Here is a 25,828-nt window from a genome sequence, read left to right on the forward strand (position 1 = left end):
AATCACAATGGTTTGAGGGATCAAATTCAAACCATAGTGAAGCATTCACCTAGAGCCAGACATTCTGGAATGTGAAGTCAAGTGGGCCTTAGGAAGCATCACTATGAACAAAGCTAGCGGAGGTGATGGAATTCCAGTGGAGCTATTTCCAATCCTAAAAGATGATGCTGTGAAAGTGCTATACTCTATATGCCAGCAAATTTGGAAAACTCAGCAGTGGCCACAGGCCTGGAAAAGGTCAGTTTTCATTCCAATCCCAAAGAAAGGCAATGCCAAAGAATGCTCAAACTACCGCACAATTGCACTCATCTCACACACTAGTAAAGTAATGCTCAAAATTCTCCAAGCCAGGCTTCAATAATACATGAACCGTGAACTTCCAGATGTTCCAGCTGGTTTTAGAAAAGGCAGAGGAACCAGAGATCAAATTGCCAACATCTGTTGGATCATCAAAAAAGCAAAAGAGTTCCAGAAAAACATCTATTTCTGCTTTCTTGACTATGCCAAAGCCTTTGATTGTGTGGATCACAATAAACTGTGGAAAATTCTGAAAGAGATGGGAATACCAGACCATCTGACCTGCCTCTTGAGAAACCTGTATGCAGGTCAGGAAGAAACAGTTAGAACTGGACATGGAACAACAGCCTGGTTCCAAATAGGAAAAGGAGTACGTCAAGGCTGTATATTGTCACCCTGCTTATTTAACTTCTATGCAGAGTACATCATGAGAAATGCTGGGCTAGATGAAGCACAAGCTAGAATCAAGATTGCCAGGAGAAATATCAATTACCTCAGATATACAGATGACACGAACCTTATGACAGAAAGTGAAGAAGAACTGAAGAGCTTCTTGATGAAAGTGAAAGAGGAGAGTAAAAAAGTTGGCTTAAACCTCAACATTTGGAAAACGAAGATCATGGCATCTGGTCCCATCACTTCATGGCAAAGAGATGGGGAAACAATGGAAACAGCGGCAGACTTTATTTGGGGAGCTCCCAAACACTGCAGATGGTGAGTGCAGCCATGAAATTAAAAGATGCTTACTCCTTGGAAGGAAAGTTATGACCAAACTAGACAGCATATTAAAAAGCAGAGACATTACTTTACCAACAAAGGTCCATCTAGTCAAAGCTATGGTTTTTCCAGTAGTCATGTATGGATGTGAGAGTTGGACTATAAAGAAAGCTGAGTGCCGAAGAATGATGCTTTTGAACTGTGGTGTTGGAGAAGACTCTTGAGAGTCCCTTGGACTGCAAGGAGATCCAACCAATCCATCCTAAAGGAAATCAGTCCTGAATATTCATTGAAAGGACTGATGTTGAAGCTGAAACTCCAATACTTTGGCCATCTGATACAAAGAGCTGACTCATTTAAAAAGACCCTGAAGCTGGGAAAGATTGAGGGCAAGAGGAGAAGGGGATGACAGAGGATGAGATGGTTGGATGGTATCACTGACTGAACGGACATGAGTTTGAGTAAACTCTGGAAGTTGGTAATGGACAGGGAGGACTATGTACTGCAGTCCATGGGGTCTCAAAGAGTCAGACACAACTGAGTGACTGAACTGAGCTGAACTGAGACAAGAGGTGACTAGAGGAAATGCTGGGAGAAAATATTTTTACTTCGAAAAATTTTATATTTCAGGAGACATTATCAAGAGTTCCATGATTAGTTTATAACAATTGACACAGTTGAAGGCAAGCTTTTATTTTATCTAACCTGAACTATACTTGGGAGGAAATTTTTTAAAATGTCTTTAAGCTAGGAGGCAAAATCAGAAGAATCAAAAGTTGTAACATAAATCATCCTCCTCTTTGAAACTCTCCATTCTCCCTCCTAGAGACACCCATGTGTCCAGCAAAGACAACTTTGCCCAATAGCAAAGCAGTGCTCCAGTGAATTTCTAGATAAACAGTAGATGGACAGGGGAGAATGCTGAAATTCAGGCTTAAAGCAAAGAGGGAGACCTTGGAGATAAACCAAGAACCATAACCATCTACTTTATAAAAATATAAGTGTGCACAAAAATATATGAATAAGAAATTTCACTATAACAGTTTGCAACATCCCCAAAAGATTGCTTACACACTTTTCACTATTGGACCAGTTAAATAAATTCTTGGTAATGCTCTGCAGCCATCAAAAGGATAGTAGTGTCATGGAAAGATGTCTTGATAGATAATTAAGAAAAGCAAGTGACAAGACAATTGGAAGAGTACATTTGTTTCTAAATGTGACTGTGCAAGTGTATTTGTGTGTGCCCATACATGGGCTAGAAAGGAAAATGCCTAGAGCGATGCACACTTGATTATGATCAGTGGCAACCACTTAAAGAGGGTGGCAGGAATGGGATAGGAGTGCAGCACGGAAGGGCTTTTGCATTTTCATTCTATATGCTTAGGAAACCTTTCTATGTAATTACTTGTGTAAATATTTTAAGACGAGTGTGTACTACTTTTGTAATTTTTTCATAAAGCACCATTAGACAAATTGCTAAGCTGCTTCCTTTTTTCATGAAAAAGAAGTTGTGGGTACCAAGGAGGCTCTCTCTTTCCCCAGGAACGTGGGCCAATGGTTTCCACAAGTGCTGTCAGGTCAGCACCACAGTGCTCAGTGATTAAAACGTGCCTCTGAGCTGCCATTGACCATATAATCTAGCTCTCAATGGGATTCAAATATATCACAGCTTGATTCAATTCCATTTTATAGGATATAATTTCACCCCAAGCCAGGAATCCAGGCCCCCTAGATAACAGATCTTTATTGGGCATCTGCCTCTGAGAGCCTGTGCCATGAGGCAGATAGAATTAGTGCCTAAAATTAGTGAGGATGAGGAAGTAGTTTTTTAAGCGTATATTGATTTTAAATGGCAAAACACCTTCTCCCTAGAAAGCAATCTAAACCGTAGCATTGTATATGGTGGAAATGATCTCTCTCTAAAATATTCATTTAGAAAACTCTTTCAAGCTGAAAGCCTCACTAAGACTCGCCAAAGTCCATGCTTCACTGTGTCTCCTGGAATGTGACAGCCACTCACAGCAGCTGAAAATGCAGAGCCAGCAGTGATCAACTGAGAACAAGGAACGCGGCAACTGAGACCAAGGATCTCAGCAGTCCACAAGAAGCAGCTTGTAGTGTGCTCGCAAGAAAGGCAGAATGAATCCACTAGCCCTTACTCTTAGTTCAGGATCCAAAAATGCTCTAAATGGAAAGGCTTTACAACTCATTTGCCCCCAGAACTGAACTCAAATGGTAGAAAATCTGAACTGACTGACACTTCTTATGGGCTTTATTATTTCACATATTGTAAATATTCAGTATGTTTCAAAATATGAATATGTCCATATTAGGAAACACTAGTCATCTTGACTCTGGAAAAATTATATTCATTCAGAATATTCATTGTAGTATCTCTCTAAAGTTTAAAAAACTACACATTCGAAACCATTTTTGACTTTGAGTGTTTCAAATAAGGAATGAGGACCTGTATATGCTATGATCAATGAAGGTTTGAAAAAAATGAGGTGTACGTTCCCCCGATAATCAAGAGCAATGTAACCCTTGATTGTGCACATGTACACACAAACACACACACACAAGTTCAAATAACTTTTCAATGTCTAATACATAATTGCCTCATTATTAGAGAAACAAAGGAATAAAGAGGTGAAGGAGGGCATGGCAACCCAGCCCAGTATTCTTGCCTGGAGAATCCCCATGGACAGAGAACCCTGGCGGGCTGTAGTGCATGGGGTCGCAAAGAGTCAGACACAACTTAGCAACTAAGCACAGCGCAGGAATAAAGAGAAGCAAGTGAAACTAAGCCCATGTCAAAACCATTAGTAATAGGAAATGACTCTTTCCTGCTTTGGTTTTGAAAGATATTGGCCTATACTTGCTAAATGAAATAACACACCAAGAGCATTTTAGTTATGGTATAGGAAATAAATATGACCTCCTCAAAGTAAAACCTTTCCATATCCCTTTAAATGAGCATGATCTCATTTTCTCCTTGGGAAAAGATTTTGAGGGATCAGTAATTAGGAACACTTAGCTGCTTCTGTGGGTACACAATATAACCAACCTGTGAAAGCAACCCTGAAGATGTAGGAAAGATCCCTATATGGACTTAACTCCATCAACCCATTGACTTCACCCTAGGAAGGACTTATAGAACGTTAGCTTCATCTTATCTTTTAAATAACTTACAAAATCACCTTGTTTGTTTGTTTCTTTGTTTTTTAACCAAACTTCTAGAAGAAAACAGAAGATAAAATCTATGTGAGTGGGAGTTAAGCAAAGATATCTTAGATATGACATCCAAAGCATAATTCATGATAGAAAAAGTTGACTAATTCAGACTTCATCAACATTAAATACTTTTGTTCTTCGAAAGTCATATCTAGAAAAAAGTTACAGCTAAAAACCATGAAAAGATAAGTCATAGTTGGGAGAAAATATTTGTAAATCATATCATATATAAATATATACATGGTTTATAGTCAGAATCTATAAAAGATTGCAATAATAAAAAGCAAATGGCCTGGCTTTTTTAAAAATGGACAAAAGATTTAATTAAACATTTTACCGTGGAACATACAAGAATGACTTTACTGTGCCCAACATCATTAGTTGTGCCCAGCATCATTAATTATTAGGAAAATGCAAGTTAAAATGACACTGTGCTACCACTGCACAACCATTAGACGAGCTATAATAAAAAAGACTAACAATACCGTGTGTTAATGAGGAGGTGGAGAAACAGGAACCCTCATATATTGCTGGTAGAAATGTCAAATGAAATAAGCACTTTGAGGAATAATTTGGCAGTTGTTTTTTTTTTTAAGTTAAACTTATACCTATCATAAATAAGACCCTATGATTCCACTCATAGGCATTTACCCAAGAGAAATAAAAATGTATGTCCCTACAAAAACTTATATGCAAATATTCATAGTATCATTTTTTGTGACAGGCAAATACTGAAAAGAGCTTCCAGCTGGAAACAGTTCAAATGAACAAACGAAATGAGTCCATCTATGGGTAATGGAACACTACTCAGTATTAACTGATAGGTCCATCAACATGGTTGAACCTCACAAAAAAAGTTTGCTATGTAAAAGACGCCAGACACAAAAGGTGACACGCTGTGATTTTATTTATATGAAATTTCTAGATAAAGACAAAATTTTAGAGCTAGAAATCAGATCAGTTCTAGAGCTGGAGCAGATGTGTATCTCAGGGAGGTACAAAAGGAAACTTTGGGGGTAACATAAATGCTGTAAATCTCGGTTTCGGTGACAGCTGCACAAGTGTATGAATTTACTTAGAAATCACCAAACCATTAGAAAAGGTCACTTGCTTCATTCATATTTGATGCTGTCTCTTTTGGGGCACGTATAGATCAAGAAGAATATGTTTTAGGAAGTATGGGTTAAAACACTCTGAGACAATAAAAAATTACTGGGTGGCCACAACTGAAATGGTCCATAAACTTGTCATCTTGTGCTCACTGCCCCATTGTTGGCCATAGAAAAACTAGAAATAACCTAATGTTCCTCAACCGGGTAATGGTTAAACGTACAAACAAACAAACAAACAAAAAAACCTCATCTACGTTATGAAAGGCCATGGGTATGCAGTTGTAACAAAGAATTAAAAAATCTCCAAAATATGCTAAGTGACAAAAAAAAAAAAAAGGCATAGAACAATAATGACTAGTGTAATTTAAACCTAATGCACACACACAAAGTTACATTAGGCTGAACCCCAGGGAAGACTGAGACAATGAGGGTAGAAGGGGACTTTTACATTTAATAAGTTAAGTTCTCTTCTGTGATATTATAACTTTTTCATTTTTAATTTCAAAATACGTACCACTTTTACAGTTTAAAAACACTAAATGCTTTTTACTGGCCCTTGACTAAATATCACTTATTGGCAAGCAGTTGGATGTCCTGGTAGTTTACTAGAAATGATAACAGTGACAGCAAGATTCTCTGTGCTCAAGGTTTCTACTATGACGGCACGACCATGCAATGCTGCCATCCCTGTTTTGAGGCTCAAGGAGTCATCTGCCCAAGCTCACCCAGGTAGGCAGAGTGGGAATGAGGCCTCTTAACTTTAAATCTGGCCTTTTTATTCAGCTGCCTGCCTCATCAAGGATGATGATCAGCACAATGGTGACCCTCAGGCACTACAGTATCCTAAATGCCTTCTGAATCATCAAAGAAAGGTTTAGTTATAGCGCAGTTGGAGTTTTACCCATATGTTATTGTGTTTCAATCTCTGGAAAAGTCTTCAGCCGCTACAACACACACCGTCACCCTTAGTTTGAAGACTGTGGCTGATAGGACCCCTCTGGCCAGGCTGAAAAACAGAGAACTTATTGGGGTTCTTTTTAAATAAATTTATTTATTTTAATTGGAGGATAATTACAATATTGTGATGGTTTTAGCCATACATCAGTTTGAATCGGCCATAGGTATGCGTGTTCCCCTCCATCCTGAATCCCCTCCTCTCTCCCTCCCCACCCTATCCCTCCTAACACTGAAACGTATATATTACCATATGTGAAATAGAGAACTTACTCTCAGGTTGATCCCATTCATGAGCTGAGACTATTTTACTTTCCTCTAAAAGAGAAGATATTTCTCCCCCCTTAAGTCTCTCTTCTCTCAAAGACTGGGTCAGTCTAGTCTTCCCACAGTCAGAGAACAGAAGGGGTTAGGAGGGGTGGCCTGAGCCACCACCAGCAGAGGCCTCAGGGTGCTACAGCCTTAAGACTTCTCTCCCAGCCCCCTCCTACCAGCTGGGGCACTGGTGACAACCTCCTGGTCACCACACCCTCACTCTGGCTGGGCATTGCCACCACGTGTGAACGGGAGCGCTCACAATGAAAGGGAGTGTGTGAGTAAAGGAAAGCAAGTCTGAGCTCAGGCTGAAGGCCTGAGGCCACACTGCTTTGAAGAATAGCAAATATGGGCCTTTAAACTACAGAGTGAGCTTCTTGGTGACCATACAGGCTACCGCAGCAAGGGCAATGTCCTTTTGAGGGTTGATCTGCTCAGTCCACACAGGTTAAAACAGACCTTGCATTTTCTATGTAGAGACAAGAAGTAAAGACCTAAGACTGGGAATCCGGTAGCCCATCCTAGAAATAAAGAGACAGAACTGTGCCTAGTAAGAGCCCATTTTAGAACCAGACAAACTTGAGTTCAAAACCAGCCATGGACTCTAATTGGATAATTTGGAGTAATCTATATGCCTCAGCTTCTTTGTCTATAAATCAAGGTAGGGATAATGTTTACTTAGATGCTGTGATTAAAGATTAGTCTACATAAAGTACTTAGTATCATTCCTGGCACATGATTACTAAAACGTAGACCTTATTACTATCAAACTCTCATCCTGGTTCTGCCACACACACACACAAAAAAAAATAGGTGATTCCTCAAGATCCTCCTAGGTCTGAAACTTTATGATCCTGTTACTAAAATGAGCAAGAGGGCTTAACTAACTTGATTACCATGAGAAGCCCCTGGACTCCATAAGTTAGGGATTCATTTCCAGGTCTCCAAGACATCCTGGTTTCTGCTGCCCCAGGAGCACTAGAGCAGGCTCCAGACTCCACACTGATAAATCAGAACCCAGGTGCAAGACCAGGTGTCCACTGTAGGATTCATTAACCACAAGGATGAAATGAAAGAAGCACAATTCCTACCTCTACATTATTTCTTCTTAAAGGCTCTTTCTTTAACCCTCTATTGATAAAAATTACCATGCTCTTTGTGGGTTGGCAAATGTTAAAAAACAAAGAAGAAAACTATCAACTATAATTTCACATGCAGCTGTGAATACTTCATTTTATTTCAGATCTTTTACCTACACATACTCCTCCTTTTGTAAGTGAACTCACTGCATGTTCAACTGCCTGTTTCACTTAATATTTTAACAACCAGTTCCCCAGTCAATGGTTCTCTACAGAGCTTGTGGCTTGTGGCTGTAGCCTCTATGTCCTGGCAGACAAAACCACAGATACTCCTCAGTCCATCTCCTAAAAGTCCTGAAGGAAAAAGAGTGCCAGAGAAATCAGCAGTCTCCCTCTTTAAAGTCCTTGATCCCCATGATTTTCATAAAGTCTGAAGTTATTCCTAGGACACAGTTCTCCGTTGGCTTTTTTGATGGTCTCCCTGAAGAAGAAAGACATTGGAGAGAAAAGGGTTTAATTCTTCTCTGACCCCTGAGGTTCTACGTCTGACCATCGGACAATGGATGTAGAAGTCTGAAGGGCGGTAGAGTCTGGGGGGGAAGTGAAAAGTTAGGTCACAAGCAACTAGAGTCAAAAAGCAAAGATCCTCCTATCACCTACAGTTCATATGGTTGGTTTTGTTTAGTCACTAAGTCATGTCCGATGCTTCTGTGACTCTGTGGACTATAGCCTGCCAGGCTCCACTGTCCATGGGATTTCCCAGGCAAGAATACTATAGTAGACTGTCATTTCCTACTCCAGGGAATCTTCCTGACCCAGGAATTGAACTCATGTCTCCTGCAGACACAGATTCTTTATCATTGAGCTAGGGCTAGGAAGTCCAGCTGACAGACCACACCTACCTCTAAAAGTCCTGACGTCATAGAGATGTACTCCCCTCTGGCTGGGTGATCATAGGAAAATGCCCAGGAGAATGCAGTTACGATGTTCCTGTGGACTGTTTAAAAACAAAAAAAAAGTTAAAGTTAAAAATAAAAAAGAAACGAAGAGGAAAAGAAGGAAAGAAGAGTATGAAGTAAGTGAACATAATTTGAATACTGGCAGTATCACTGGTGTTAATAAACTAACAGTATCAGCTTAGGACTGATCATTAATAGGGAATGGTAGATGAAATGGTAGTAGTGGTATTGTAACACCAAAGAATTACTTTCTTTTCAAAAATGACATTTGAACCAAGCATGAAGCCAAAATTCAAAACTATCCACCAACAGCATCTCTGGTGTTTAGTTGCTAAAACTCCAGATTCAGAAGCATAGCCAAGAGGGGCGCACTGTTCTAAGTCAGAGCTTGCAGTAGGGAGCAGGTTTCTGTCCATCTGCTCCTTCAAGGGAACTGAAAGATTGGCAAAGAACAGTGAGTTCATGTTGCACTGAGAGCCACTGGGGATAATTCAGGAGAAAATAAACTTCCAGCACAGGACAACATGGCTACCCAGAGGAGCTGAATGCAAACAGAGCATCTGTCAGGTGATGTACCTGGCCCCTCCTTCTTACCCAACTTCACTTGGTGCCAAAGGGCAATGATGGCATTGGGGGAAAGTTATTTTCATTGCATAGTAAACACTTCTCCTGGGTTGAACAGAACAGAGTTAGCCTGCCTACAGTATCCGTTCTCTAGTGCACCTTGTATTGATGTTAATTTTCCAGTGGGGCTAGTGTGGGGGTGAGCACCTATCTGAAAATTCTCTTAACCTTGTTAACTATTTTGTATATTCCATTTTACAGGATTCTGTACCTATACTAAGAACCAAACATGAACCAAGTAAAAGTATTCATCTCAGATAGTAAAGTGCACTCTTGTGAATTATGAGTCTCTCCAGTTAGTCAGGACCCATAGTAATAACATTTACAACAATGGAGAAGATACTGAAAAATCCAAACTAGGTAAATCCACTCTTATGGCAGAAAGTGAAGAAGAACTAAAGAGCCTTTTGATGAAAGTGAAAGAGGAGAGTGAAAAAGTTGGCTTAAAACTCAACATTCGGAAAACGAAGATCATGGCATCTGGTCCCATCACTTCATGGCAAATAGATGGGGAAACAATGGAAACAGTGACAGACTTTATATTTTGGCGGGGGGGAGGGGGACTCCAAAATCACTGCAGATGGTGACTGCAGCCATGAAACTAGAAGACGCTTGCTCCTTGGAAGAAAAGCTATAACCAACCTAGACAGCATATTAGAAAGCAGAGACATTACTTTATCAACAAAGGTCCGTCTACTCAAAACTATGGTTTTCCCAGTAGTCATCTATGAATGTGGGAGTTGGAGTATAAAGAAGGCTGAGCACCAAAGAAGTGATGCTTTGGGACTGTGGTGTTGGAGAAGACTCTTGAGAGTCCCTTGGACTGCCAAGAGATCTAACCAGTCCATCCTAAAGGAAATCAATCCTGACTATTCATTGGAAGAATTGATGCTGAAGCGAAACTCCAATACTTTGGCCACCTAATGCAAAGAACCGACTCACTGGAAAAGACCCTGATGCTGGGAAAGATTGAAGGTGGGAGGAGAAGGGGATGACAGAGAATAAGACAGTTGGATGGCATCACCAATGTGATGGACATGAATTTGAGCAAGCTCCAGGACTTGGTGACGGACAGGGAAGCCTGGCATGCTGCAGTCCATGGGGTTGCAAAGAGTTAGACGTGACTGAGCAACTGAACTGAAAATACAATGTATAGTTATAATAGGTGGGAAATCAAAGTTACTCAAAGATGCTTACAGACTCAAGGTACATCTCAGCTCTTAGGAAGGTTTCTTGCTCCCAGTTATTTCTTCCTCCAACTTACCTAAGTGATGTCTCTCTTTTAAAGCTTTTCTATTCAGTTCAGTTCAGTTCAGTTCAGTCGCTCAGTCGTGTCCAACTCTTTGCAACCCCATGCGTCGCAGCACACCAGGCATCCCTGTCCATCACCAACTCCCAGAGTTCACTCAAACTCATGTCCATTGAGTCAGTGATGCCATCCAGCCATCTCATCCTCTGTTGTCCCCTTGTCCTCTTGCCCCCAATCCCTCCCAGTATCAGAGTCTTTTCCAATGAGTCAACGCTTTGCATGAGGTGGCCAAAGTACTAGAGTTTCAGCTTTAGCTTCATGCCTTCCAAAGAACACCCAGGGCTGATCTCCTTTAGCATGGACTGGTTGGATCTCCTTGCAGTCCAAGGGACTCTCAAGAGTCTTCTCCAACACCACAGTTCAAAAGCATCAATTCTTCGGCACTCAGCTTTCTTCACAGTCCAACTCTCACATCCATACATGACTACTGGAAAAATCATAGCCTTGACTAGATGGACCTTTGTTGACAAAGTAATGTCTCTGCTTTTCAATATGCTGTCTAATTTGGTTAAAACTTTTCTTCCAAGGAGTAAGCATCTTTTAATTTCATGGCTCCAGTCACCATCTGCAGTGATTTTGGAGCCCAAAAAATAAAGTCTGACACTGTTGCCACTGTTTCCCCATCTATTTCCCATGAAGTGATGGGACCAGATGCCATGATCTTTGTTTTCTGAATGTTGAGCTTTAAGCCAACTTTTTCACTCTCCTCTTTCACTTTCATCAAGAGGCTTTTTAGTTCCTCTTCACTTTCTGCCATAAGGGTGGTGTCATCTGCATATCTGAGGTTATTGATATTTCTTCCAGCAATCTTGATTCCAGCTTGTGTTTCCTCCAGCCCAGCGTTTCTCATGATGTACTCTGCATATAAGCTTTTCTATTAAGGCTCTTCTAATCACCTTCCCAGAAATCCCTTCTTCCCCTGAACTCCTAGTGCTCTTATTGTTGCTACAGTTTCAAAATGTCAACTGAATTGTTGGTATGTCCCATCTTTCACATGGGTTATTCTCTCTTTAAAATTAAAAAGCTTCTTTTGATTCTGAAAAATCCCCACAACTCTCAGAGCAGGGTATGACAATGTGATGCTCAGAACCAACTCAGAGCCCCATGGGGGAGCACCGACCCACCTGTGACCTCTACTGACCCTGCTTGGTCAGTTCTCACCCCTGCCTCTACTTCATCACCTGCCTCTTAATCTCCAGCCCTAATACCTCTCTCTACCCAAACATTTCCTTTACTAGTTCCCAATTCTCTCAGGCAGCAGGAACCCCAAATGATATTTGTTTTGTCATGTTTTTCAGTTTTATTTCATAATCCTCTCATTCACAAGGCAAGAGAACTCTCTTAGGGGATAGGGACCAGGTGGGTTCAAAGGCCTGTCCTTGGAAACACCATCTTTCCAGTGACATTTCTTAAAGTTCAGTGCAATCTATCATGCAAAGCTCCTTACTTTGGGTGATTTTTCTCTCAGGACTGTGATATTCTTCAACAGTGCCCCAGCAGTCCATCAGTTATGATAGTCAAGGTCTCAATTTCAACTGCCAAGAGCATTCAAATTCTTTCTCATGGAGCACCTGGGCACCAGGCCAATCAGATGGTCATTGTGTAACCCTGAGAATTCCATGGCAATTAGGAAGAGGGCTTTTCCACCTATAGCACAGGGAGGACCCTTTGAGGAGGGGAGGGTACCCCTCAGGCCAATGAATTAGAATCTTGGTGCTGACCTAGTCCAAACCTTCCAACCAAGGAATGAAGTTCCTGGGAAATTAGGGTAGACCGGTTTTCAGTGGGGGTTCCTAAAGTCACATTGTACTGAGCAATACTTGACAGAATACTTTTTTAATAAGCGGTTTGCTACTTTTAAAAAATTTGGCACAATGAAAACGATCATGTGACCCAATATATATCTGAAAGAAAACAACACTTATTCAAAAAGACACATGCATCCCAATGTTCAGTGAAGCTCTATTTACAGTAGCTAATCACTGCAGATGGTGACTGCAGCCATGAAATTAAAAGACTCTTACTTGGAAGAAAAGTTATGACCAACCTAGATAGCATATTGAAAAGCAGAGACATTAGTTTGTCAACAAAGGTCCATCTAGTCAAGGCTATGGTTTTTCCAGTGGTCATGTATGGATGTGAGAGTTGGACTGTGAAGAAAGCTGAGTGCCAAAGAACTGATGCTTTTGATGGTGTTGGAGAAGACTCTTGAGAGTCCCTTGGACTGCAAGGAGATCCAACCAGTCCATGCTAAAGGAGATCAGCCCTGGGTGTTCTTTGGAAGGAATGAAGCTAAAGCTGAAACTCCAGTACTTTGGCCACCTCATGCAAAGCATTGACTCATTGGAAAAGACTCTGATACTGGGAGGGATTGGGGGCAGGAGGACAAGGGGACGACAGAGGATGAGATGGCTGGATGGCATCACCGACTCGATGGACATGAGTTTGAGTGAACTCTGGGAGTTGGTAATGGACAGGGATGCCTGGAGTGCTGCAATGCATGGCATCGCAAAGAGTCAGACACAACTGAGCGATGAACTGAACTGACTGAAGACATGGAAACAGCCTAAGTGTTCACCAACAGATAAATGGATAAAGAATATATAGAATGAATATAAATATATAATGGAAAACTACTCAGCCATAAAAAAGAATGAAATTTTGTCATTTGCAGCTACATGGATGGACTTGAAGAGCATTATGCTAAGTGAAATAAGTCAGGCAAAAGTATATAAACACTATAAATTATATCACTTATATGTGAAATCTAAAAAATACAACAAACTGAATTTAACATAAAAGAAGCAGACTCACAGATGGAAAGAACAGACTAGTGGTTACCAGAGGGGGTGGGCAATATAGCGCTGGGGTGGGGTAGTAGGAGGTACAAGCTATTGGGCATAAAATAGGTTCAGGGACATATTCTACAACATGGAGAATATAGCCAACATATTTCATAATAACTGTAAGTGGACATTAACCTTTAAAAATTACATAAAAATTAAAAAAAGTTAAAGTAGCTCAAAAAAGAAAGCCATAGTAAGGAAAAGTTTTTTAAAATTTGTTTTAATACTAGACAGCTTTGTTGAAAAGGTGCATTGGCCAATTCTTATTAGCATTTCTGTTGTTTTTTTAATGTCTGTCTTCATTGGGAGACAGTGTTGACTCTAACAATTTGTGTGCATTTGTGGTCACCCACCCCTTACAGGTTGCCTTGAATAGCTTTGTTTCTCCCCCTGTGATGGGATATAAGCTCTAACAATAACCAGTCTCCCATTTATTATTGCTGAATAATTCTTTCTCAGTGGCTTTATAATAATAATAATATTTTTTTTAAAAAAAGAATCCATATTGTTCTGTTTGGCTCTTTTGAGATTCTTAGTATCTCATTACATCAGGGGAGTCTTTGTTTCCTCAAGGTAAAAAAACAAAAAACAGAAACCCACATGCTACTGGCCTTTTTATTTAGCTGCCACAATACCAGCAGTGGGAGAGTCACTGTGAGAAGGAAACAATAGTAACATGGATCACTTCACGTTAAAATGAGGTACCTAATTATTGTTTTTAGGGGCAGTTAATAAGTGGTACTTATAGGTGATTAAGTATATTTGGGTTTGGAAGACCAATGGGGTGAGAAGAAAGCCACTCAGCTTAGTAACAGTGTGGAGTGAGAGAGTTTGAGTACTGCATCTGCCTACATAGTCCCATCCCACCCCACCCACAGTGCCTTCTCGTGAGTTTGACAATGGGCTGAGGAGGCCTGGGAACCACCCAGCCAATAGAGCCCATTCACAAAGGACAACCTGAGTTTGCTATGTGTCATCACAGATGCAGCTTAGCATCCGTGGAGAACAAAAAAGATGTTAAGTGTATTTACAGCTGGTGATGCTGAATAGAAGGCCCCTGAAGATGTCAAATATCAGGAGTCCTTACCCTACAGCATGTATTATACCAGATACTAAGGATGAAAAGGTAAATAATAAGCTTCCCCAGCCCCTGGGAAACTCCACCTTGCAGTGAAGATAGACCCATATACACTGCTATAGTTTTAACGCTTGTGTCCCCCCCAAAATTCATATATTGAATTCTAACCCTCAAACTGATGGCATTAGGAAGTAGGGTATTTGAGAAGTAATTAGGTCATGATGGTGGAACCCTTATGAATGGGATTGGTGTCCTTAAAAAAAAAGCCCCAGAGAGCTGCCTTCGTCCCTGCCACCATGTGAAGATACAATGAGAAGTCACCGGGGAGAAGGCCCTCACTCAACCATGGTGGCACCCTGATGTTCCAGCCTCCAGAACTGTGAGAAATGAATGTCCATTGTTTACAAGTGACCCAGTCTGTGGTATTTTGTTATAGGAGCCCAGATGGTTTGACATGCATTTCACTGAAAAAGCACAATGATGAGGAATGCTTTGGTGGTCTAATGGTTAGGACTCAGCCCTTTCACTGCCAGGGCCTGGGTTCAGTCCCTGGTCAGGGAACTAAAATCTGGCAAGCCATATGGTGTGGCCAAAAAACAAAAAACAAACCCACAAAGATGCATTAAAGCAGAGGTATAAACAAAACATTTTGGGAGCACAAAGATGAGAATAACTAATCCTGGCCAATTTGGAAATATTGAAGGGGAAAGAGGAAAAGGTTCTGTGAAAGAAAGGACATTTGAACTAGGCTTTCAAACAGGAAGAAGAGTTCAGCAGGTAGAGGATTGGACCCTTCCTCAGAGGAAGCAACATAGCAATGAATGATCTGGTTTATATATACAACAGAATATTATTCATTCATAAAAAGGAATGAAGCATGGAGGGCTTTTTAATTTATCAGCATTTTATCATTATTCTATTATGGATCTATATTGCTCTTCAGAAAAATTATTTGTTTTAATGAAAAAGAAATGTGCATTGATTTCTTAAGAAGGCACTATAAACATATCCATCAAGATTTTTTAAATTAAAATTTTAGCCCAATAATTTTTCTCCCAAGAACTAGTGTTACAGACACAGAAACCAGGATTAAAACATGTTGAATGATCGCCCACTATGTGCCAGGCACCCAGGCATGGGACCCCAGCCATACACAAGGCCAGGCCTCAGGAAACTCAAAAAAACAGGTTAGCAAATTTTATATAGAGATCCGTCATTTCCATCAGGATCATCTAGAGGGCCTTTTTAAAATTTCTTAAAAGCTACCTCCCTCCACTTAAACCTACTGCTCAGGATCCCCAGGGTGGAAGACAGAAACCTCTGGCTTAAAAACTGCATGGGTGGCTGATATTGTCAGCCTGGAACTAGCCTCAGGGCACTATTAGTGAGGTGGTTCATGGCCATGTCCTTTGAATACTGAAAAACTGCAAACTAACTATAAAGAAAGCTGAGAGCAGAAAATTGATGCTTTTGAACTGTGGTGTTGGAGAAGACTCTTGAGAGTCCCTTGGACTGCAAGGAGATCCAACCAGTCCATCCTAAAGGAGATCAGTCCTGGGTGTTCATTAGAAGGACTGATGCTGAAGCTGAAACTCCAATACTTTGGCCACCTCATGCAAAGAGCTCACTTCGACCCTGATGCTGGGAAAGATTGAAGGCAGGAGAAGAAGAGGATGACAGAGGATGAGACAGTTGGGTGGCATCACCAACTCAATGGACGTGAGTTTGGGTAAACTCTGGGAGTCAGTGATGGACAGGGAGGCCTGGTATGCTGCACTCCATGGGGTCACAAAGAGTTGGACACGACTGAGTGAACTGAACTGAAGGGCTATGGAAGTTCATATAATTAAATGGGACTTGAAAAAAACAGGTTAGCAAATTTTATATTTAGTATAATCACAATTTTATTAATAAAATATACATGGAAAGAAAAAAATATATGACTAGAAGAAAACTGGTGAAAACAGGAACACCAATATCCATTATCTTATAAAATCTATTAATATTTTCTATTTTTCAGTTCAGTTGCTCAGTCGTGTCCGACTCTTTGTGACCCCATAAATTGCAGCACACCAGGCCTCCCTGTCCATCACCAACTCCCGGAGTTCACTCAGACTCACGTGCCTCGAGTCGGTGATGCCATCCAACCATCTCATCCTGGGTTGTCCCCTTGTCCTCCTGCCTTCAATCCCTCCCAGCATCAGAGTCTTTTCCAATGAGTCAACTCTTCACATGAGGTGGTTTAACTTCCCTGAATTTTTCAAAATTCTCTATAAATGAACACACATTGCTTTAATAGAAAAATAAATTACCTTTTGAAACAACAAACAAGGAATTATTATCCCTTCCCAGTGGCAAAACTCACAGGAAAGCAGAATACTATGGCAGCAAAAACACTGGCCTCTTTCTCCAATGTAGGCCTTACGTGTTTGCAAGTCCTTGGTTTACAGGAGGCAGGACTTTATGAAATAGGTTTCATGATCCTCATTGTGTAGATGGAGAGGAAGTCTTAGAAAAATCCATTCACCTGTTATTCAAAAGATCCTTGCGGCACCCATGAGTCAGTCAGTCATAGAGAGCCAGGTCTCTGCTCTCCCAGTCAGGATCCCACAGACTGGTCATTCAACAGGCAGATTTGCTCAAAGCTGAAGAGTGGCAGAGCCAGGATGTGGACCCACGTCCTTCTGCTTTCAGGACTCAGATTCTTTTCAACAGAGCCCTGGGTTTCCTAAGCACAGATTCAAGATACATTATACTATTTTAGGACCCCAAAAACAGGCATGGAAGGTGTATGGCCACACTGTTCAGGCTTTCTTATCTTTAACTCATCCTTTGCAATCACCACCCACCATCGTTGCACCCAGGGTTTCCATCTTTCATCAGAGGTGGGGAGAGTGAATGAATAAAATTGAAAGAATTTTTCTATACATCCATTTTCATCATGTGACTCTAATACTCAAAATTTGTTCAAGGGTTGCCCATTGCCTACAGGCACGGTCATTCAAGGCCCTCCCCTGACTGTCCCTGTCCTCCTCCCACCCATCCCATCCATGAGTCCCCCTCCCATCCAGTACGTCCCTGCATCAGTCCACTTACTGAGCTACACCTCTTTATCAGCTCCATGGCTTTGGACATCCTACTTAATATCATTAAATTCCATTTCCCCATTATAAAATGCCTTTTTAATTAATTTGTGTTTAATTGGAGGATAATTGCTTTATAATATCCTGTTGGTTCCTGCCATACGTTAATATGAATCAGCCATATGTATATGTATGTCTCCTCCCTCTTGAACCTCCCTCCCACCTCCCACCCCATCCCACCCCTCTAGGAATTGTATCTCATCCGGATTTTTAAAATATTTATTTATTTATGTATTTGGCTGTGTTGGGTCTGAGTTGTTGTATGCTGGATCTTCGTTGTATCACATGGGATCCTTTCCATGAAGCACACAGACTCTCTAGTTGTGGTCTCTGGCCTCAGTAGTTGCTACTCCCAAGTTTAGTTGCTCCATGGCATATGGGATCTTAGTTCCCTGACCAGGAATGGAACCCCATCCCCTGCAAATTGAATTATTTTCTTTTTTAAGAAAGAGATTTATTTATAGGTTTATTTATTTATCTGGTATTTATTTATAATAGAGCTTAGGATCTGGCTGCACAATTCCTCTTTTCACAAAGAAATTTCAGAAGAATCTGTCTCATTTTGAGTGTCTTCATATCCACGGAGTGCAGGATGAGTTCTTAACCACTGGACCACCAGGGAAGTCCCTATCTCATCAGAATTTATTAAGAATTAAATAAAATGTTTCCTATGGAGCACTGTGCAAGGTCCCAGCCCAGAGTAAAATGATCTGTAATGTTAATTTATTGCTATTATTATGGTTGTGACTGTTGTTAGTCTTTTGTTTTTTGCTTTTCCCTTCCCGTATCTTTATTTACACCTTTTTCTTCCTCTTCCTCATAGCCCAAACCTAAATCGTTTAATTCCCAGGTCCTAGCTGAAAGCCCTACAGGCAATCCTAGCCCGTAGGAAACACTCCCTCCTCTGAATCCCTTTTGTACTGACAGCAATGTTGTAGTGAGAGTTGCAGGACAACCTAGCGACTAAAATCCTCAGGCTCAGGTGTCAAAGAACCTGAATTCAAGTCCCTGCTCTACTGCTCACCAGTGCAAGCAAGTTTCATCTCCCAGAGTTGGTGTCCTGTCACTTTGGGCTGACCTGGAGAGAAGCCAGCAGACATGCCTGCCACCCTCACCCTAAAGTCTGCTGGGCATTGTGGCAGGGCTGTCAGAGTCCTGTCCCCCAGCCCTGAGATGCATCGCTAGGCATTTTCGAGATGGGGCTGCCTAGGGTTTATCAGGGATAGTTAGATATTTAGAGGCTGGAAATTCCCAGGCAAAAACAACCACCAGTCCTTTGAAATCACGTCGCCAAAAGTCAATCACAAACTTGCAGTGCCATTGTAGCACAAAGTCCTAAACTGAAAATTACTGTGTTATAATGAAGTAGCCTCCATCAGCTTTGCCTCCATCAGCTTTGCCTCCATGATAAAGGCCCATGGCCTTTAAGTACTTCAGACAACACTTTGGTGACAAAGAAAGCATGACTGGTTACAAGTTTTGTCTGAAAAGGCTTAGGTTCCAAATGGGATTTATTCTATCTCCTACTAAGACTTGCCTAAAGTTTATGTCTTGCCTAAAGCCTCATGCACACAGTAGGTATATATGTGCTCAGTCATGTCCAATCTTTGTCACCCCATAGACTGTAGCCCACCAGGCTCCTCGGTCCATGGAATTTTCCAGGCAAGAACACTGGAGTGGGTTGCCATTCCCAACTCCAGGCGATCTTCCCAACCCAGGGATGAAACATACATCTCTTGCACCCCCTGCATTGGCAGGCAGATTCTTTACCACTGCACCACCTGGGAAGCCTATGGTAAACAACATATGCTAGAAATTTATTTAAGCATTAAAAGTCATTTATCATTAATTAATTAATTTGAAAGGGATGGCAAAATTGGCATCTTTGACTGAATAGAAATTTCAGCTAGAAATACATTCCCCTTTTTGAAGTTTAACTGGGATAGGAAAAAAAAGAGATAGACCTCAATGTCTATCAATGGAGAAATGAGTAAGTGAGCTGGAATAACCCCACACAAAGAAATACTATGCAGACTCAAATATGCACTAACTTGGAACAATCTCCAAGAAACATTTTAAAACTAAAAAAAAAAAAAAGTTTCAGAAAGAGATATTTCTATTTCTATTTATTTTTTAAATCTCCAAAGAATTTACATTTGTATGTAGATGTGAAAGGAAATTCAAAAAATACAGAGAAAACTTCTGACAGTCAGTCGCCACTTACCTTTTAGGGAGGGGAAGACAGAGTGCATGATTGTATGTGAAGTGAAAGAGCTGAAACGGGTGGGAATGAAAATATTCATTTAACCTTTCACAATAATACAATAGTAGTATATTATCTATATAATAAAAAATATACTGTCAAAGGGGAATAAGCAATTTAAATTTTGTTAGAAGTAATTTTAGACATGATTCAGGCAAAAACATATTTGCTAAAGTATGACCAACAGAGTAAAGAAATTATTTCACATTCTTTATTTTCCTCTGTGTGTATGTATGTGTGTGTTTTAAAAGCTGATTTCCTTTAGGTCATTCTGTTTACACTGCCACTTCATTCTGCCTTATCTGAGAATAAATTCCATGGCTAATGTGTTTTTAAAAATTAGAAGGTTTCCTTACTTAAAAGCCACCAATCACCAGGATTGACACTAACAAGTATACTGAGCAAAATTTGATTTAGGTGGAATGGCAGGTCCAGGAAATGAAAATTTTGCATCACACAGCATTTCGGAACATGACAGTAGTCACTTAACAACAGAGGTCCCTTTATCTTTCCTAAGGACAGCATTCTAGGGTGGAAGTTGTCTAATTGTTCCAGGACATCCAGGTGAAGCCAGGCTCTATTCACCTGAGCCACCCCTTTCATTGTTCCCTTGAAGGCTTACCTGCCAGCACTGTGGTGGTTCTACCTGCAGTGGCTTAGAGGGCCGGCCCCGGGGGCTGTTTCTCATAGTCTGCGTGCTGCATCTTGCCCTGAGACCCTGAGGAGGCTTTGTGGTATCACAACTTTCAGACAGACAAGCTGCTAAAGTAAACAGCAGGGGAGAACAGGCCAGGCCACACACCAAAAAGACACCTACTTTTCAAACATTAGCACATGTCAAGATGGTTTAAGATCGATTAAAATAGTCTCAATGCCATCAGAAGCCTCATTCACCATCCCCTGAATGAGTTTCTCTTTCTTTTCCCCACTTCCTCAAAATACCGGTAACCAGAGAGCAATTGTCTTAGAAATCTCAGAAATCCAGGGGCAATGGCAAAGTGTCCCAACTAGAATGCTGCAGGACAGCAAGGAGAAAACATGTCACCAAACATAAAGCAATCAACTGCTTCACAGAATATCTAACATAGCCATAAAGCTGGGGAAATGCGTTTTAGATAGCAAAAGATAGTAACATTATCAAAAAGAGATTTGAGCAGTTTTTTGTACAGGCTAGTTTTAGAAAGTGTTTTCATCTGTCAGATAAATTTTAAACATCAAAATATGATTTTGTTTGAGTCCAAAATTCAGGAAGAGGTTGTTTTTTATACATGATGGTGGTATATGGCTCTGACTTCAATGGAAGGGAAGGTTGCCAATTATCCAAACAAATCAGATTTTTAAATCTGAAGAAGGAGAACTTCCCTGGTAGTCCAGTGGTTAAGACTCTGCACTCCTAATGCAGGGGGCCCAGGTTCAATCCCTGGTCAGGGAATGAGATTCCACATGCTGCAACTGAGAGTACATGCAAGTAATTTAAGATCTTGCATGCCACAACTAAGACCCAGTGCAGTCAGATATTTAAGTAAACACTTTTTAAAAAATAAAGTCAGTTTTTCTCACCCCTCAGGTGAAACAGGATTGCTAGATTAGATTGGAGTTTGGAACAGGCATATCTCAAAGAGATTGTGGGTTTTGCTTCAGACTACTACAGTAGAAAGAATATTTTAATTAAAAAGTCACATAAAAAAAAGTTAGTTTAAAAAAATTTTGAGTAAAGTGTTATTAACAGATTTCTACTAACTTTGATCTGTTTTTTACCAGTGTCTTTGATTCCATTTTGCTGTGAATGATTATTTGCTCAGTTGTATATTTTGAGAGTCCCTTGGACTGCAAGGAGATACAATCAGTCCATTCTGAAGGAGATCAGTCCTGGGTGTTCTTTGGAAGGAATGATGCTGAAGCTAAAACTCCAGTACTTTGGCCACCTCGTGCGAAGAGTTGACTCATTGGAAAAGACTCTGATGCTGGGAGGGATTGGGGGCAGGAGGAGACGACAGAGGATGAAATGGCTGAATGGCATCCCCGACTCAATGGACGTGAGTTTGGGTGAACTCTGGGAGTTGGTGATGGACAGGGAGGCCTGGTGTGCTGCAATTCATGGGGTTGCAAAGAGATACAGCTGAGCGACTGAACTGAACTGAACTGAACTGATACTGTGGAAATACATAGGAACACAGATTAGAGTGAGTATATTTTGCTTTTCCTTTCTTTGAGATCTTTTTAATTTGCCATGTAGCTCCTTCTGCCTGCCCCTTACCTCCGTAGAGTTCTCCAGACAGCACTTCTTGACTAAATTTGGGGCTGTCTCTCTCAGCATTCATTCTTCCTATGAGAAATGCTAAGAGAACACTCTAGTCTTTCCCTGTAACAATTCTTACACTAAACCTCACTTTCAAGTGTAAGATCTCCAATGAAACTCTAGGCATGGTTATGAGAACATTGGGTGATCAGATTTCCATTCTGGCCTGTTTCTGGCTTGATTTGATTAAAGTCCACTCAGACTGTACATCCAGAGTCTTACTTTCACATTCTTCCACTGCCATTTAATCCTTAATTTCCTCTTCTGCTGGAATGCTTCGTGCTGAATGATTGGATTAAACTCACAACACTTCAGGATGTACTCAATCAGCTTGGTGGTCTAAGACTCCTTTAATTGATAAGTGCCTTTTCCATATTTATCTATGTTAAATGTTGCCTCCTTCTTATTTTCCTTAGTTAATACAAGCTATTTGCAAAGAAGACAGAATTTTGCTGAAGAAGGTCTGTCTCTTTTTCAGGGAAGGAGATGCTGGGAGAACACCCCTTACACTAACTTTTTTTTCCCCAAAACAAGCATTGAATCTATTCTTTGTCCCCAGCTTTCATGAACTTTTTGTCTTTTCTCTGCTTTAGATCTGTGTATATTCTCAACACCTGTCTCTCTGGGAAGCACATATCCCGTTTCTTCAGCTCACCAGAAGTAGACATATATATTATTTCCCTGAGGGTTAAAGAAAGCTATCAAAACTTGGCAACATATAAAGTAAATACCCACTAATTGCAATACATTCATTTAAATCAGGTCTTTATCCTCCTTAGGCATTGTAGTAGGTGGCTTCCTTTGAAGTCTTGTTGAATTGGTCCAAAATTACCTTGCCTGAGGCGGAAGGCTGTTTGGAACATTTGTTCTGAACCGATCCCCAAAGCAGTAAATCTTAGCCTTGGTAACGGCTCACATGCCACAAAGAGGAAATGTCCTGGGTAGGGCATGGATCCAGACTTAGATCCCCCATTGTATGCAAAGAAAAGAAAGAGAAAGGGAGAGATAACTGCACGACTCTCAGGGATATAATGCTATTGTACAACTCTGATGATGTTATAAACCACAAACCCTATATGTTACTGAAATACATAACCAAAAGCCTGCCAGAGAATTGCTTTTCTCTTTTTCCTGCTGCATCCATGCATGTATGCATCTCTCATTTAACAATGATTTTGTTAGTGTTACTTGTTTGTTTGTTTGCTTGCTTGCTTGCTTGCTATAATTGCAAGTAGCTTATACCCCTCATTATCTTAAACTCATCCAGGGAATTTTATTTACTATATGAGAGAATCCTGTTCCATCAGCATCAAGATATCGATATCATAACTTTCATGACTCCCATCTTCCCCACAAGCCCACTGATAACCTGATGCAAACAATCATGCTCTGAGGTCTTCGGACATAGTCAAGCCTTTGTTTAGGCTGCATCTCATGCCTCTACTATGTACATAAAACAACTTCCAAGTTTTTCCAGTCTGTCGCAAGGCTTTGCTTCTGTTTATCAGAAACTACTGTGCAGTAGGCAATGTGAAAGTGAAAGTCGCTCTGTCCTATCCGACTTTTTGCCACCCCAGGGAACTATACAATCCATGGAATTCTCCAGGCCAGAATACTGGAATGCGTAGCCTTTCCCTTCTCCAGGGGATTTTCCCAACCCAGGAATTGAACCAGGGTCTCCTACATTGGGGTGGATTCTTTACCAACTGGGATATCAGGGAAGCCCACAGTAGGCAAAGAGCTATCTGAACGTGGAGCAAATGATTCTCCAATTAATTGTCATGAAGACAGCCTTAAGCCATGCCCTTTTTGACTAAGGGTGGAATCTAAATCAGGTTGTGGAGCATTTATAAATTACATGACTTAGAGCCATGTGAAAGCATATCACAGGACACGCTGGGGAAGAAGTCATTCAAATGATGCTCCAGTGAAATCTCATCTTTGGATGATGGTAGAGTGAATAAGGGAGAAGGCAATGGCACCCCACTCCAGTACTCTTGCCTGGAAAATCCCATGGATGAAGGAGCCTGGTAGGCTGCAGTCCATGGGGTTGCTAGGAGTCAGACACGACTGAGTGACTTCAATTTCACTTTTCACTTTCATGCATTGGAGAAGGAAATGGCAACCCACTCCAGTGTTCTTGCCTGGAGAAACACAGGGACAGGGGAGCCTGGTGGGCTGCCGTCTCTGGGGTCACACAGAGTCGGACACAACGGAAGTGACTTAGCAGCAGCAGCAGCAGCAGAATGAATAAGAATTATGAATCTCATCACAGTATAAGCTAAAGGAGTTCAGCTGAGTTAAAATGAGGGAGTAAAGCAAGAAAGAAGGTGACAAGAGATTTAGTAAGCAGGTGATTTTGCTCCATAAAAAGGGAAATTTCTCGGATGCTGGAGAAGGGAGATTGTAGAGAATGGGATGGCATTGTGCAGTAGGACAGGGGAATCATTCATCCAGATTAGAGCAGGCAGCAGACTCCAGAAGAATGAATCCAAGAATATGAACTTGATTGAGTACCCAATACGCTTAAATATACTGACAAAAGATTTAGACAAGCAGGGAGCATGTGAAGATAAATTAGTATTAAAAATCTAGAAAAGTAACCCAAACTTCAAAAAAAAAAAAAAAGCTAAATGAAAAGCAATTATTATCAGCTTCAGAGAAGACAAAAAGGTATGAAAGATGCTACGAAAAGAAATAAAGAATATCTTTACTCACTACTAGGATCTTACTACTTGTGATCTCCATAATATATTAAGTTAAATGCTTCCATTTCTCTAAGAATACACATTTGATTATACTAAAAGTCAAAAAAGGGAAAGAAAAATCATAACATAAAAATTTTAAGATTACCTGTAGGGCAAGTGACATAATAGCTAGACATTTTTGAATTTATGGGCTTCCCAGGTGGCTCTAGTGGTTAAGAACCCACCTGCCAATGCAGAAGACATAAGAGATTCGGGTTCAATCCCTGGGTCAGGAAGATCCCCTGGAGGTGGGCATGGCAACCCACTTCAGTATCGTAGCCTAGAGAATCCTCATAGACAGAGGAGCCTGGCAGGCTACAGTCCACAGGGTCGCAAATAGACACAACCAAAGCGACTGAGCATGCACGCAGGCATTGTTGTATAGACTTCACTTTGGAGCCAAGTTAACATTTTACACAATCACCGAGCAAAATTAAAATTTAAAATACAATCTAAAAAACTCAAAATTTAAATGAAACAAATGAACCTCAGTATATAGCCAATTGATGGCATAACCTTACAGAGATGATCTATTTCAAATGATTCTTACAACACAGTTGCTTGACTATATGTTCTTAGCAGGATATACTCTAAGGACAGCAGTTTTCACTAATTATAGTAAGCATATATTACAGTATAACAGTATAATAGTACTGTTGGTATTTTTGTTCCAAGACTATTATATTATCATGCTAGTGTTTTGAAAACTGAAATTTTCAGTATCAATAAAAAGAGATAAATATGTAAGATCAAAGAGGTTAAGAAAAACATCTGAATTGCAACACATGTATATTTTACCTCAAATATATATATATATATCTCCTGGAAAAGCCTAGAAAAAATGACCAA

At 40.6% G+C, this 25,828-nt stretch overlaps 1 non-coding gene across 1 annotated transcript; it reads left to right on the plus strand.

The window, feature by feature from the left end:
- The first annotated feature begins 21,292 nt into the window (after positions 1 to 21,292).
- Positions 21,293 to 21,365, plus strand: TRNAR-CCU (transfer RNA arginine (anticodon CCU)). The gene has a single exon. It is a non-coding gene; the product is annotated as a tRNA-Arg (tRNA).
- The last annotated feature ends 4,463 nt before the right edge of the window (positions 21,366 to 25,828 follow it).

Source organism: Ovis canadensis, chromosome 1 (assembly GCF_042477335.2).
Source record: "Ovis canadensis isolate MfBH-ARS-UI-01 breed Bighorn chromosome 1, ARS-UI_OviCan_v2, whole genome shotgun sequence".
In the NCBI taxonomy this organism is placed as follows: Eukaryota; Metazoa; Chordata; class Mammalia; order Artiodactyla; family Bovidae; genus Ovis; species Ovis canadensis.